Below are 13,032 nucleotides of genomic sequence, written 5' to 3' on the forward strand. Positions count from 1 at the left end.
GTCATCTGTTGAGAACGAGTGGGCAAGTGGTGTAGGAAGAAACTTTGGGAAAGTGGTAGAGACAGGAACTACCTGTTTGTCTTGCCTGGGACCCCAGGAGATGAGTCGGCTTTAAGGAGTGCACATCTCTACTAGACCGTAACTTGTTAATCTGCTGTAGCGCCTTTTGGGTACTTGTGTGATTCTTCTCCAGGAGCAATGTCCATCTAGGATTTAGGATCAAAAAGGGACATACAACTGAAACTGTGCCCCACAGGGTTAATGAGGTTAAAATGATCACCAGCAAGACCCCCCCCCCCCCACCCCCGATGCCTCCCTTCTTCACAGAAATGTTAACCGTATCTTTTAGTGCAAACAACAGGGAAAGCTCCAGTGGCTACACCAGTTTGGGCTTGACCACAGACTCACACCTGTGCAGATGGATTATGGAGTGTGCGCAGATTAAAGTAATCCCATCATAATGTTAAAATCTCTGCCTAAAGAGGAGCACACACCACCTTGTTAATGACACGACATGCGATGCATGTATGGGCGCGCTTCCCAGGTATGCATGCATGACCTTATACCCATGCATGACCTTTACATGGGATGACAAAACTCCCCTTTCTGAATATTTATCCTAACCTAAAAAAGAAGACTGGCGGCATCACGTTACCTGATTTCAAGCTTTACTACAAAGCTGTGATCACCAAGACAGCACGGTACTGGCATAAAAACAGACACATAGACCAGTGGAACAGAGTAGAGAGCCTAGATATGAACCCTCAACTCTATGGTCAAATAATCTTCGACAAAGCAGGAAAAAATATACAGTAGAAAAAAGACAGTCTCTTCAATAAATGGTGCTGGGAAAATTGGACAGCTATATGTAGAAGAATGAAACTCAACCATTCTCTTACACCGTACACAAAGATAAACTTGAAATGGATAAAAGACCTCAACGTGAGACAGGAATCCATCAGAATCCTAGAAGAGAACATAGGCAGTAACCTCTTTGATATCAGCCACAACAACTTCTTTCAAGATATATCTCCAAAGGCAAAGGAAACAAAAGTGAAGATGAACTTTTGGGACTTCATCAAGATCAAAAGCTTCTGCACAGCAAAGCAAACAGTCAAAAAAACAAAGAGGCAACCCACAGAATGGCAGAAGATATTTGCAAATGACAGTACAGACAAAAGGTTGATATCCAGGATCTATAAAGAACTTCTCAAACTCAACACACACAAAACAGATAATCATATCAAAAAATGGGCAGAAGATATGAACAGACACTTCTCCAATGAAGACATACAAATGGCTATCAGACACATGAAAAAATGTTCATCATCACTAGCCATTAGGGAGATTCAAATTAAAACCACATTGAGATACCACCTTGCACCAGTTAGAATGGCCAAAATTAGCAAGACAGGAAACAACATGTGTTGGAGGGAATGTGGAGAAAGGGGAACCCTCTTACACTATTGGTGGGAATGCAAGTTGGTGCAGCCACTTTGGAGAACGGTGTGGAGATTCCTCAAGAAATTAAAAATAGAGCTTCCCTATGACCCTGCCATTGCACTAGTGGGTATTTACCCCAAAGATACAGATGTAGTGAAAAGAAGGGCCATCTGTACCCCAGTGTTTATGCAGCAATGGCCACGGTTGCCAAACTGTGGAAAGAACCAAGATGCCCTTCAACGGACAAATGGATAAGGAAGATGAGGTCCATATACACTATGGAGTATTATGCCTCCATCAGAAAGGATGAATACCCAACTTTTGTAGCAACATGGACAGGACTGGAAGAGATTATGCTGAGTGAAATAAGTCAAGCAGAGAGAGTCAATTATCATATGGTTTCACTTATTTGCGGAGCTTAACAAATAACATGGAGGACATGGGGAGATGGAGAGGAGAAGGGAGTTGAGGGAAATTGGAAGGGGAGGTGAACCATGAGAGACTATGGACTCTGAAAAACAATCTGAGGGTTTTGAAGGGGCAGGGAGTGGGAAGTTGGGGGAACCAGGTGGTGGGTATTAGAGAGGGCACGTATTACATGGAGCACTGGGTGTGGTGTAAAAACAATGAATACTGTTACACTGAAAAGACAAAAAAAAAAGAAAAAAAGGAACCCACTCAACCACAGTTGGGCAGTCACAGCTTTGGAAGTTATTACCCATGATTCCTTATTTGCATCTGATCAAGTTTCCTTCGGCTGACAATCCCACCTGGCATAGTCTCTATCTGTGCTTCACCAAGGAGCAAATTCACATTCATTCAGTTACGTAACAGGTGAATTGAGCCAACATTTGTGTCTTCTTAGAAGGTCCACCAGAAGAAGGCTGGTGGTATCATGTCTTTTGTTAGGAAGGTCACTGAAGTGGAAGACAAGAGTCCTAGGCTGTGCAGAGAAGGAAATGAACATGTGAGGGGATGGGCTCAAGGGTCTGAATGTCCCAATAAAGTGGAGACCTGGTGTGGTAGGAACGAAGGTTATGGGATAAATTGTGTTCCCCCAGATTCCTGTGTTCAAATCCTACCCCCAGTACCTCAGAATGTGACTGTATTTGGAGACAGTTTCTTTAAGGAAGTAATAAAGCTTACATGAGGTCATGGGATGGGCTCTGGTCCCATATGACTGGCGTCCTCTAAGGAGAGGAGCTATGGCACAGACACATAGAAGAAGGACCATGTGAAGACAGAAAAAGCAGCTGTGAAAATTAACTTTACATCTCAACTTGCCTGGGATAAGTGAGGCCCAGATAGCTGGTAAAACAGGACTTCGTGGTGTGTCTGTAAGAGTTTCTGGTTAGTATTGAATCAGTAAAGAAAGTCAAGATTCCCCTCACCAAGGAGGCCATCCACCATCTAATCCATCGAGGGCCTGAATAGAACAAAAACATGGAGGAAGGGTAAATCTGCTCTCTCTTTTTCAGCTGGAATGTCCAACTCTTGCCCTCAAACATTGGAGCTTCTGGTTCTCAGTCCTGGTTCTCCAGCTTGCAGACAGCAAATTGTGGGACTTCTTGGCCTCCATAATTATAAGAGCCAATTCCTATAACAAATCTCCTGTACCTACAAATACCCTATTGGTTCTGCTCTGGAGAACCTGACTAAGCCAGCGGAGAGCGGCCTCAGAAGAAATCAAACCTGCCTCATCTTCATCTGGGACTTCCCAGCCTCCACAACTGTAAGGAAATAATTTCTGTTGTTGAAGACACCCAGTCTGTGGTCCTTTGTTACGGCAACCCTAAGAAAGTCTAGAGAAGTTTCAGGGTTCTAGAAATGTAAGAGGTGGGGGTCCCGAAGCAGGATTGCTTGAATTTAAGGTGGAGTAATTCCTGGTGATGAGAGGGCCCAGGGTGCAACTATGGGACTGAGGGAGGTGAGGGGATGAAGGTCATGAGATAAAGGAAAGCAAAGCACAAATACAAAGGAACTGACTGAAGACCAATTTCATGATGTAGTAAGAAACTGAAATTTTTTTTTAAGATTTTATTTATTTATTTGACAGAGAGAGAGATCACAAGTAGGCAGAGAGACAGTCAGAGAGAGGGGAGGAAGCAGGCTCCCTGCTGAGCAGAGAGCCCGCTCTGAGCAGAGAGCAGTCGATCCCAGGACCCTGGAACCATGACCTGAGCTGAAGGCAGAGGCTTTAACCCACTGAGCCACCCAGGCGCCCAGAAACTGAAATTTTTTTAAAAAGATTTTATTTATTCATTTGACAGACAGATCACAAGAAGGCAGAGAGGCAGACAGAGAGAGAGAGAGGGGGAAGCAGGCTCCCCACTGAGCAGAGAGCCCAATGAGGGGCTCGATCCCAGGACTCTGGGATCATGACCTGAGCCGAAGGCAGAGGCTTCAACCCTCTGAGCCACCCAGGTGCCCCAAGAAACTGAAATTTAACATGTTGAAGTTAGTTGAGGGATCCGTTTACAATATGCTTCCTAAATGTCCATTATAAAAAATGATCATGAAATAATAAATGTGAAAGTGGTTTTTTATTTCAAACCATAAAATAAAATCTCTGAAGCCTGGTTTGCATGAATTATAGGCCTGTTAAAAAACAAATGTTCTCTGAAGCATGATCTGATGTGTCTGCCCTACAAAGCGCTATTATCCCATGACTTTCCCTCCCCTATAAACTCAGTTTCATATGGCAGTGAAATTCTGTGGGTGGAGAGTTCACAGGCAGAGAATCTGGCATGCAACTTGGTGTGTTTGTGGAACTGGTAAGTGACTCGGCCAAGGGATAGCTGCCCAATTCCTCCTCCCAGTGGGGTACTTGCCAGATTACCTGGACCTCCTAAGGTAAACAGCTTTAGCAATAACAGGATATTACCAATCTGTGTAGGAGAAGCCTCCCATCTGGAACTTTCCTAGTCCCCCATGTCAGTGTCTTTCTCAAAGCAAATAGGCTCAAGTCTTTCATCCAAGCCACTCCAAGAAGAGCAGCTCTGTTAGCCATGATCTCCAGAGATAGGGAAAGAGCCCTGTTTCGATGCATCCAGCACCGAGATGGCCTTTTCTGGTTGTACCATTAGACATGGGTGGAGTAGGAGAGGCTGCATGGAGTAGCTCGCTCTCACCCACGTTTCTCCCCCTCACCTACTTTATGGCTCCCCACCAGAACTTCCCATCACCTTCCTTCCTTCCTTCTTTCTTTCCTTCCTTTCTTTCTCCCTCTCTTTTTCCTTCCCTCCCTCTCTCCCTCTCTCTTTTCCTTCCTTTCTCTCTCCCTCCCTTCCTTCCTCTCTTTTCTTTTTTCTTTTCTCTTCTCGTCTCTTCTTCTCTTTTCTTCTTCTTATCTATTCCCTTACCTTCTGCTAGACATAAGCTTCGTGAAGGCAAAGATCCTTTTGGATTTATTTGCGGCTGCGTCCCCAGCACTTAGAACAGTGCCCGACACCCAGCAAGACACTCAGTAGCAACGTGAGCTGAAAACCCGGTAAAATGTGTCCTCTTTGCCCTCACTGTGCCAAAGAGTCCAGTTTTTACTCATTCACCAGGAAGTTGATTTGGGTTTTTTTAATTTCATTAGGGCCTAAGGAAGAGTTAAACCATGTGAGACTTTTTGAGGTTTTTAGAGGCTATAGGGAGAAATTACAAGTGTCTACGGCAGTGGGCGGGTCACCTCACCCTGAGTCTTGCTTTCCTCCAGGGCACACTAATGATAACAATAGCTACATCCCAGCCATGTGTGGCCCATCCGAAGAGGTGTGCATGCCATTGCCTGGTACCCCACCAGGGGGCACTATTGCCACCTAAACACCAGGAAACCACAGCGAGGGGGACATTCCGTGGGTCGAAGCGGTGGCAGAATACGCATGATGACCTCTCCATGGCCTCTGTGTCTCCCTCCCCTAATCTGGTGATTCTCGGAAGAGGTTTCCTTCATCTCCCCCCACCCCCCCGGAGAGCGTGGCTGGGTTTGAAGGATTTTTCTCTGTTGCCTGGAAGCGGGTGTCCGGGTTCCAGAAAGACTCTACAATGTCTTAGAGAACAGGCCGAGGATGTGGGTTGTTTTCGCAGAGACCTGGTACCATTTTGGCAGTGGCTTGTTCTTCAGTTTGTCCTCCACCAGACTGGGGGGACCTCGAATCCAGGCTGTGCTCCCAGTTTCTAGAGCAGTGCCTCGTGCTAGCAGAGAGGTACTTTATTGGATGAAAATAAAATGAGTGAGGAAACGACGATAAGCAGCCTTTTCCAACTGTGTGTAGTTCCCTAGTTCTAAGTTCATGTCCCGTATGTGCCTTTAATGCTTGTAAGAGTAGAGATTATGGCGTCCTCTTAACGGGCTCACATACAACATTTCCATTTAGAAGAGACACGGTGCTCTTGTTTTCTCCCATAATCATAGGAACCAGTCGCCCGTGTTCAGTAAGGGACCGCTGCCACACGCTGGAAGAACATGACAAGCTTGACAGTCACAGCAGCAAACAAATGGCGTTTCCTATGTGCACTGTCTGATGTGTTTTGTTTTGACACTAGTTAGCTCATTCAAAACGCCTAAAACAGCACCGAAAGGGACGTACTGTGGTCATGTCTGTGGCACAGATGAAGAAATCAAAGCGCTAAAAACTATCACCCACGGTCAGACAGTAGTTAGTGCCGCTGGGACCTGAGCCTGAGCCAGCAGCCTCCAGAGTCGTGGTGCTTAATTACTGCTCTACAAAGCCCCTTTGAATCAATGAATTCACAGTAAATGTGACCAATGATAATAACTATGTACTGGGACAATATTTTGATATTACTAAAGATTTCGTTGTTCTTAGTATCTCCTGAACTTTATGATCCTTTCCCTCCAAATCTTAGCAATTTGGTGTCCTCAGGGGGAAAAGAACGCAGAATACATAAGAATTGCACTGTAAGCTCTGGGCATAAATAAAAGATCTGAAAGAATACCACTGCCTGTGGACCTGTCTCCTTACTGGGGGAGAAAGAACTGGGAAGTGTGGTTCCGGCCACGCTTCCTGTAAATTCTCTCGATGGGAGAGAGGGATGGATGCACTCCAGGGGTCCACAGGTCTGGGGAAGAAAGGGTCTAAGCCTCCGGCCCATCCTTACGGATACAGGGAAGAACCAAGAGGCAGATAGGACCCCAGAGCTTCCCTGGTCCAGCAGGAAGTGGGGACAGTGGAGTATAAAAGGCAAAGTGCCTTAGGTGCCCCATCTAATGTCCCACAGTTGGTGTTTAGAAGGAACAGGTTTTCTCCTACGTCAGGGAGGCCCTGAGTGGCTGAGACAGCTGTCATGAGGTCTTGAGATGGGAATGAATAGGGCCCAGGGATGACCTAAGAGTTGACTGACGGAACCCCCGACAGACATGAGGTCGGATGCTGAGCAAAGGCCAGCTACACCCACTTTCTTGTCCCCAGAGCACCTGCTGTCTTGGAGCTACCTGAGCCCTTTGTCATCCTGTCTGCAGGACCAACCAGGGCAACCACCTGAATGGACCAAGGAGGTTTCTGTCACTGGGTGGAAAAGGGGCTTGTGACAAAAATTAAGTTATTGTAGAAAAATACAGTTAATATAGGGTAACTAAATGTGTTGCATCATAGAATTTGTGCTTGTGAATAATCTTCTGTGCAGTAGGTAACATTTAGTGCTTAATGTATGCCAAGAACTGTGCCAAGTACTTCACATCAGTTCCTCGGGCTTTATCTCCTTGGAGTTGAAATAAAATAACAGAAATTTGGGACTAATCTTTATCATCTTGTCCCTATTCTCCTTTATATCCACTCCTTTAATGACCCTCTAGGGCTCAGGCTCCTTTTTTGTCTTTTTGCTTCTTATGGTGGTTACACATCATGGCTCTTTTCTTCACAATAGAGTGACCACATTCCAGTAGGCAGAAAGGACGTCATCTACCTCCAACCACTGAGTACACTACAGTGGTGAAGGAACAGGTAAACGTAGTAAGAAACTACCATTCAGAGAAAGGAGGGATGGGAAATGTGGTGGTCACTGGCCCGTCACTATCATCAGATTCTGCTTGTGGACATGGGGAGGACTCTGGGCCTGAGCACAGGGGTGCTCGTTGGTTAGACAGTCTGGAAACTCCCGATTTGACGCTGCTTTCTGGGAGAATCTCTCTTGTCCATTGTCCTCTGTGGACCTGGATCTTTCCTCTCCAAGGCAAGGATTATGATGGATGCACTTCTAGGAGTTTGCCCAGCTTTCGAAGTCCGCTTATTTTGGTGGGAGTTTGAGTGCCCTGAGATTATTCCAGCACTTGAAAGCTGTTACAGGCCAGGCTTGGGGCTCCTTTGACCAATTTCTTCTATTCAAATTTGCAGGTCTGCTTTCTGTTTGCTTCCAGTCATTTCCACACATAAGAAACAACAGCCAAAGATCTTGGGAAGACGTGCTTTTTACACATGAAAATTCTGATCTTTTTCCTATAACCTTTGGTGCTATCTTTTTAGACGGCTCCTGCTGTGAAGAAATTTGAGAAATTGCAAATTCCATCTGCAACAGAAGCTTTCTGCTTTTACATGATGGTAGCACTGATTTTACTCTGCTTGTAGGGCCTTCCGTTTGGAGTACAGCAGCAGTCAGCTTTCTTAACTCTGCAAGGCCGCAAACCGCGGGGCTGTGGCAGATGGCATTCTCCCCAAATGGGTGCAATGTTACCCCTGATCCTCCGTGCTCTTCCTACAACCTTACCGTGACACCTCTCCTCATGAATGACAGGTTCCAAGCTCCTTCCCCAAACATCTAGGTTGCTATGGCTATAGCAGAAGTGGCATTTTGTGACTTCCAAAGATAGGTCATAAAAAAAGGGATTCAGCTTCCGTCTGTGCTCATAGGACCCTCACTCCCGGAGCTGTGAAAAAGCCCGGGTTGCATAGAGAAGCCGGGGGTCGCTGTTCTGGACAACAGACCCAGCTGAGGTTCTAGTAATGGCTCCCATCAGCCTCCACTTACAAGAATAGTTGGGACTATTTAATCAAATGAAATAACAATAAAAATGGTCACTTTCACATAATACTGGAAGTAAACAGAGATGTGGCATGTTGGATGATAAATACGAGTCTAGAAGATGATTAAATAAAATTGTTTTAATTACGGGTTGATGAGTTAAAGACATCAATCGTTGCGATCAGTGGGAACCAGTGAAGAACGAACCTTCCAAGACTACCATTTACTCTGAAAAACACTGAAGTTTTTTCTTTGCCCATACAGAAGAGTTTTATTAAGATAACAAGTAATTTGTCAAATGTTTGAGAACAGCAGAGCCCCCACCAGCACCTTAATGGAAACCACCCTTAATGGAGGTTAAGGAAACCCTCATGGAGGGTTAATCAGAATAAAACAGCCCACCAACAAGCCCATAAAATTTCTAGACCTAGAAAATTCCGGTGGCAACCCTCTCGGGTCCCCTCCGTCTTTGGGAGCTTTGTACTATCACTCAATAAACTTGACTTTTTAAGGGTTGGTTTCCATTAAGGGGGAGGGGGCTTGTCCCTGCCTGCCTTTCTTCCCAACTATCTTGCATTAATATTTTTAAGATCCAATCATGTCATAGCATGCGTTGTACTCCATTCCTTTTTATGGCTGGATAATATTCCGTTGTATGGATAAAACACATTTTGTTTATTCATTTATCTGTTGATGGGCATTTGGTTTGTTTTTCCCTTTATCTTTCACTTTCAACAGACACACTGTTATGCAATTCGGTTACTGTTGACTTCTTAACCCGCATACCAGATAACTTCTGCATTTAAGGGTCTTGTGGACAGTATGTCATAGCGTTAGAGGAGGAGGCCAGAGAACCTCCAGCCACGTTCTGGAAGGAGCCAGCTCTGGGGAGTCCTGCAGAGCTGTGTGTGAATCCTCCGCTGGCTGGCACTGTCTCTCTGACCTTAGTCAAATCTTAGACGCTATCTTCATGCGCAAGCTTGGGTTAATAAAGTTTGCCTTAAATTGTTATCATGAGAATTGTAGGAGTTAGAATTTATATGAAGGCACTTGTTCACGGATTAGCACACTTTGTACTTGTCAGTTCCCCTTCCGATGCGAAAGGCTTTGACTTCATTTCAGGGAAGACTGGCTGCCCGGACAGAAGTAGTTTTGGGGCCGCCTGCTGTGCCTTCTTGACCCCAAATGGCAACTGCAGGCCGTAGGTCCCAGCCCAGAGGCATCCGGTCAAAGGCAGTTGCGCTCTCAAGTGAGCTAAAGCTTCCTTTGCATTTCTTTGGCTTTGGCTACTCACGAATTCCTCTCCCTTTGGCAGAACCCTCTCCTCAGGCCCCATTGCCATCTCATTGCTTGAGTCTACATTCAGTCTTTCATGGAAACAGGCACAGAAATGAATAATGAATTCATAATGAATTCGAATGAATTAAAAAATGAATAAAAAAGATTCCTTTTCTCAAGGGATCTTATCTAGTGGACAGAACATTTGAATGCAGCAGTAAAAATCTGCTGTCATATTGTGCCTCTTCCTGGGAGCACAGGAGGACACCTCCACTAGTCTCAGGAGGCCGAGGCAGGGCGCCAGGAAGAGGTGATGAAATGGCTGACTCCCCAGATGAAGGGGGAATTAGTGAAGTAGAAACATCATGCAGATGAAGCAGGCTGAAATCACTCGGCTTGGATTCTGGGCCTCACCGTTTACATCTATAAAGTCGGGTAATATTAGAGTTGTAATAATAAAAACACTATGTTAGAAATTCCTGAGGGTGGTACTTTGAAATCTTTGAAGGCTTGTGATAAATGGGGGCTCTTGATGCTATTATAAGGGGAAAGGGGAAGAAGAAAGTTGTAAGGGCAGGAACAATAATAAAAATAGTAATATTCAGGAATGATTAACTATTTTTTTTTAATTTTTTAAATTTATTTTCAGCGTAACAGTATTATTCATTGTTTTTGCACCACGCCCAGTGCTCCATGTAATACGTGCCCTCTCCAATACCCACCACCTGGTTCCCCCAACCTCCCACCCCCTGCCCCTTCAAAACCCTCAGATTGTTTTTCAGAGTCCATAGTCTCTCATGGTTCACCTCCCCTTCCAATTTCCCTCAACTCCCTTCTCCTCTCCATCTCCCTATGTCCTCCATGTTATTTGTTAAGCTCCGCAAATAAGTGAAACCATATGATAATTGACTCTCTCTGCTTGACTTATTTCACTCAGCATAATCTCTTCCAGTCCCATCCATGTTGCTACAAAGGTTGGGTATTCATCCTTTCTGATGGAGCCATAATACTCCATAGTGTATATGAACCACATCTTCCTTATCCATTTGTCCGTTGAAGGGCATCTTGGTTCTTTCCACAGTTTGGCGACCGTGGCCATGGCTGCTATAAACACTGGGGTACAGATGGCCCTTCTTTTCACTACATCTGTATCTTTGGGGTAAATACCCAGTAGTGCAATGGCAGGGTCATAGGGAAGATCTATTTTTAATTTCTTGAGGAATCTCCACACTGTTCTCCAAAGTGGCTGCACCAACCCATTGTAACAATTTATTAACTAACCTACCATAGTAAGTATAGACCACATAAGTAGACTAGACAGTCTACTTAAGTAATTATTTAAGTAGTAAGTTAAGTAGTAAGTTAGTTAAATAGTAACTTAAGTAACTAAAGTAGTCTACTAGGTAGACTCAGACTGTCTAGTCTACTTAAGTGGTCTAAGCTTACTATCTTAGGGCAAGTTAAATTAATGTCTTCAAATGTTAAGAGTTGGGTAGAGTTGTTATCCCATTTTATAGAGGAGGAAACTGAGACACAAAGTTGTCAGCGATCCTGCCTGCACCCACATGGCTAGCAAGTGGCAGAGTCCAGGCCACCTTGTTCTAGAGTCCTTGCTCCTGATCACTGTGTTGGGACAACTGCAAGTAGTTCCTTAGGACGGCAGCGTACGTAATAAGAGGAGGCTGGGACAAATGAGGTTGGAGAGGTAAGCGTGCCCAGGAGAGGGAAGGCTGGCCAAGCTCAGGAGTTAGAATTTTATGCTCAGAACAACCAGGACTTACTGAAGACTTACCAGGAGAACCATATGCCTGGGTTTTCCCTGGGGGATCCTGTAGGCAGAGCGAGACTCCTAGTGATGAACTCCAAATCAGTGGATGTCAGCTGAGGGCTCAGAGTCCAGGGAAGGAGCTCTGCTGTGGAAGGCCACCCAGCTGTTGATTGTCTTAGTCCCCCCGGCTTGCATATCCAGGGATGGGAGAAGGTGCCTGGAGAGAACATCTCTCCCGGCTCAGAGGCTTCTGGGAATAACCTACAAACTCAGGAATCCAAATCAGGGGAAATAATTGGCCTTTACTGACCCTATGATTTGTTTATACACAATATTTTATGAGGTGTTCCTATGTAATCATACCATTAAAGCCTCGTGGTAATAATATTCTTGGAGAATATTAACCCCTTTCACAGAAAGAGAACCTGAAATGAATTATTTAGGCCTTCGAGCTAGTAAGCACAGAAGACAGGACTCAACCTCATGTCTCATCAATTCAGGCCTAGGTTCTTCCACGGTTATCCCAAGAGGGAGACGTTGTGGTAGTGGTTCACACTGATTGCTGAAGGGCTTTAGGACCACTGTGACACTTCCTTGCTGGGACCACGGTGACACATTCTTCACCAAATGATGTGTCACATGGTACCCACGTGACCATGCACACGATTCATTATGCATTAACCTGGCATCAATGTCTATGTAGAAATTGCAAAGAAAGCAAGATTACAAGAAAGTAAACCAATTAATGTAAGTATAGTAAATTTTCTATTTTTACTTTGTCAGATGTTTAGAATCCCGACCATGCTGGTCTAAACAGTAACTCTATTTAGAATTCAGATACTTTTCCTTTTTACAGGGAAATAGACTCTTCCCCTGGTGCTCACCCTACTGTGGAAGGAAGGACTGGAAATATCTTATTAGAATCGTGTATCTGGAAATGTTTAATTTATATCCTTATTCCCCAGTATAGTGCCTTGTGTGCACTAGACACTGAATAAATGTTTGTTTATAAATGATTGGTTCCTGTCTGATTGGTTCCTACTGTGTAATAAATACTAAACTTTATGAAGTTTTTCTCCACACGTCAGACACAGTGCTGGATACCGAGAGACAGAAATGTCTAAACCCAATCTCCGGGACAAAATGATGCATTGATTTACAGTACTGTCTTCCTTCTAGATCCACCTGGGTTCTTAAAAAACACTAATGCCCAGGCTTTTGGCACAAAGATTCGGATGTAAATTGTCTAGATTGAAGTCTGCTTATTGTTATTTTAAACAAAACATAACAAAACAAAAAGCAAAACCAAACAATCCAAGTAATTCCAGCATATAACTAGAGTTTATACTCAGTGGGAAAAATGGATCCATAAAAGGCACGTGCAATGGCGTAGTGAATAAGAATACTGGGTCTGGAGTCCTTGAGGTCAAATGTACTACCTACGTCTCCTTAAGTTGGTGATGATGTACCCAACCTGAGGCTCAGATTCCCTATGGGTACAATGGAAGCAGTAGTAATAGCCAACTATTAAGATATTTGGGAGAATAAATTTGGATGGTGCAAACCAAGCACTTTGT

The 13,032-nt window shown here is 44.5% G+C and overlaps 1 long non-coding RNA gene across 1 annotated transcript in view; it reads left to right on the top strand.

The window, feature by feature from the left end:
• LOC116870834 overlaps positions 1–2,978 on the top strand; it is a 103,727-nt gene extending 100,749 nt beyond the window's left edge. Inside the window, exon 4 of the long non-coding RNA XR_004383301.1 lies at positions 2,922–2,978. This is a non-coding gene — a long non-coding RNA (uncharacterized LOC116870834). The remainder of the gene's footprint in view (positions 1–2,921) is intronic.
• The last annotated feature ends 10,054 nt before the right edge of the window (positions 2,979–13,032 follow it).

Source organism: Lontra canadensis, unplaced genomic scaffold (assembly GCF_010015895.1).
Source record: "Lontra canadensis isolate GAN:19392208 unplaced genomic scaffold, GSC_riverotter_1.0 scaffold24, whole genome shotgun sequence".
Classification (NCBI taxonomy): Eukaryota; Metazoa; Chordata; class Mammalia; order Carnivora; family Mustelidae; genus Lontra; species Lontra canadensis.